Source organism: Cynara cardunculus, assembly GCF_001531365.2.
Source record: "Cynara cardunculus var. scolymus isolate 2C chromosome LG 1, CcrdV1, whole genome shotgun sequence".
Taxonomy (NCBI): domain Eukaryota; kingdom Viridiplantae; phylum Streptophyta; class Magnoliopsida; order Asterales; family Asteraceae; genus Cynara; species Cynara cardunculus.
In genome coordinates this window covers 45,864,165-45,867,719 of record NC_037528.1, presented here as the reverse complement: position 1 = coordinate 45,867,719, position 3,555 = coordinate 45,864,165, and the positions used below count along the sequence as shown (strand labels likewise).

At 37.8% G+C, this 3,555-nt stretch overlaps 1 pseudogene; it reads left to right on the top strand.

Moving 5' to 3' along the window:
• Positions 1 to 253: 253 nt before the first annotated feature.
• On the top strand, positions 254 to 1,617 carry LOC112506529 (annotated as a pseudogene).
• Positions 1,618 to 3,555: the final 1,938 nt, after the last annotated feature.

Here is a 3,555-nt window from a genome sequence, read left to right as displayed (position 1 = left end):
GTTAAAGACCATATGAACAACATTTCACCATTCATGTATTGTAGAATCAGGTTAAATCTGTTGTAGGATTTCAAGGTCTGAAGCATTTCAACGTGAGAATATTGTGTATATATAGCATCTTAGTTTACAAAGGACCAAAATTTACAGCTTTTTTTGTGTTCTTAATCGTTTTGTTGGTTCTCGAATATAATCCATCTCTTCCATCCATCTTCCTTCAACCCTCAATCCATCTTCTAGGTAATTACTTCTATGGATGCATGTACTTCTTCATGTTCTTATGCTTTCTTGTGGTGTCTGTATCAACATAATACACATGCAAAGTAAGAAGTTGAAGATGTATACTGGTAATTTTGACCAATATGTTCAAACTCGGTCAGAACTGGAAGAGAATCAAATGAAACAGTACAAATGGGAGCAGGACCAAATTGCTGGTATGAAAGAGTACATTGCTCGGTTTGGACACGGGTCTGCTAAGCTTACTCGTCAGGCACAGAGCAAGGAGAAGACTCTAGCTAAAATGGAGCGTGGTGGTCTGACCGAGAAGGTTGCTAGGGATAAGGTTCTGGTTTTCCGATTTGTTGATGTGGGCAAGCTTCCTCCACCTATCCTTCAGTTTGTAGAAGTTTCTTTTGGTTATACACCTGATAACCTCATCTACAAGTGCCTTGACTTTGGGGTTGACCTCGACTCTCGTGTGGCGTTGGTGGGACCCAATGGAACTGGTAAGAGTACACTGCTGAAGCTGATGACAGGGGAACTGGTTCCTCTTGATGGCATGGTGAGGCGTCACAACCACTTGAGGATTGCCCAATACCACCAACACTTGGCTGAAAAACTGGACCTGGATATGTCTGCTTTGTTGTATATGATGAGGGAGTATCCGGGAAACGTAGAAGAGAAGATGAGGGCATCCATAGGAAGATTTGGTCTGACGGGTAAAGCCCTGATGCCGATGAAGAACTTATCAGACGGACAAAAGAGCCGTGTGATATTTGCGTGGTTAGCGTTTAGGCAACCCCAGATGCTGCTTTTGGATGAGCCCACTAACCATTTGGATATCGAGACGATTGACTCATTAGCTGAGGCACTGAACGAGTGGGATGGTGGATTGGTGCTTGTTAGCCATGACTTCAGGCTCATAAACCAGGTGGCTCATGAGATATGGGTTGTGAAAACCAAGCTGTAACCAGGTGGGAAGGTGATATTATGGGGTTCAAGGAGCATTTGAGGACAAAGGCTGGTCTATCTGGTTAGAATGGGATGAGTATTCTGATAGGCTCCATATTATAGCAGCCAGGGTCAAGTCCTTATGATGGCAACATGGGGCAAGGATTGGCAGTCTGCTTTGCTRTACATGGTGAGGTGGACTAGGACTATAAAGAGGATGACGGGCTTTGTGAAATTTTGGGGGGCCTTGAACCTTTTTTGGTGGCCTCTAGGTTTGTTTTTCTTGCACTATAATATTTTGAATTTACTTTACCAACAAGAAACCAACTATTGATTGTTGCTACGATTTTATTCAAGAGTGTAATCACCAACTTCTAAGTAGTATTTGGATCTTATTGATTTCTATGTGCCACAATTGGAGTTATTTTATTATTATTTTATATGCTAAAATGAGCTCTTTATATTTCTGGGGTTCAATACAAGCCAAGTGGTTTCTTGATAGGATTCTGCAAACATGCTCTATCTGATTATGGGTTTATTTATAGCTTTGATGGAATTTGTATTCTTGTTTCCATTTCTTGATTATAAACCAACACCTGCTGGTAATCTTCAGCTTTGTATGGTCCTGGTTATTGTTGTTCGATTACAATCGACTCATATAATTAAGCCGATTTAGATCTGTTGTTGGATGACAGTCAAAACATCTAATAGAACCGAGTCGATGCAATTCCATCACCGTAAAGCAAGTTGGTACAAGCACGAGTTGATACAAGTTGTCCGGTGCAGGGGTATAAGCATCTTGAGGTATAAGTATCTTAAGTTGCTTGTACCTCTTAAGGCTCGTACCATATGCAACTTGTCCAACTTTATCCTAAACCTTGATTTTGTGTATAGGATCCCGAATTTGACAAGGGTTGCTACTTGTCTTGAATCGTACAGTTACCTTGTCTGTAGGACATACTTCTATACTTCTTCGACTCATAGATCCGTTGATTCGTGGTATACCACAACACCTAGAAGGTTGATGTCAACTTGAAATTGCAATAAATAATCCAAATGTTATGTTCTTTTGATTTCCATTCGTGGTTTACTTATGCCTGTTTGGCAGTTGCTGAATGGTTTGATACAAGATGATTAAGTTGTTCAGGATGAAATTAGGGCGCTGAATAGTTCAGGGAGACTCGAGATACAAAATTATTCACAGGGTTTTAAAACCATTAAAAGACATTTTTGAACCAATAGATGATTGAATCAAATTGGTTTCGTACAAATTAGTTCTGAAAATAATTTATGTCTGCTTTTGGTAAAAAAAAGGCCTAGAGGATTTCCTTTTCTGGTTGTGTTTGATTTCATTTACTTGTCGTCTTTTGGTCTCAATCATGTAATGTAGGTACAAGTCATTTCTTTCTCTATTCTCTGAATCAATGTGATTCGTTCAGCACCTTACCTTCTCAATCATCTCTCTCTATAAAATTTACTGATTTCGTTTGATTTGTTGCATTTTAATAACATCTAACCGATCCTAATTTCGACTAAAGTCATTTAACATGTAATCAAAACCAGTAAGCCTTGTTTTGGTTGTCATTGAAACAGTCTGATCAGATCATAAACCACTGTTTGGTTGATTTTCCATTAAGTTCTATCTGTGTTAATTAATCTGTCTTTATAGATTGATAATGTTTTTATTTGAGAGGGTTTTTTTATAGATTGAAGGAGCGTGTTTTTTAATTAGGAGGAACGAGTTAAAAAAAAAACTTGCTTTTTGCATAAAGCTTTCCCATAGCTTACTAAATAAGCCATTAGTCTATATCATTAAACTACTACCAAATAGTCATGTATAGCTGACCGAATAAGCTGTAATTCTCATCAAGCTACTAATAAACATACCCCAAATAAGCCATTAGTCTATATCATTAAACCTTTGTTCTTTTGAGATCCGGGAGATGGGGCTTCAAAATCAAAGAATAGATTTAGAATCATAAAAAACACCCACTAAGAAAGCTAATTGCCTTCAAGATTAGAGTTTGATTGAATTAGCCTTAAGCTCAGAGTTGACTTTTGAAAGTCAAGCAGGTGTTTTTCTCAGCTTCTGTTCAGCAGCTATCACTTGACTTCACCACAATTTTTGACATACCAGAAGCTTGATTTTGAGAAAACTCAAAACATCAAAGTTGTAGAACTATGTCTTAGCTTTCCATCCTATCTAGACTCATCAATATTAACCATATTAACCTTAAACTTTATATATGACATTTTTCCATTCGATCTTGCTAATACACCATATAAACCTTAAACTTTATATATTAGTTGACTTGTAAAATAATCACACAAACTCATGATTCAAGGCTAAACTAATGATTCAGAATTGTGACTCACCCGCGCTGCATC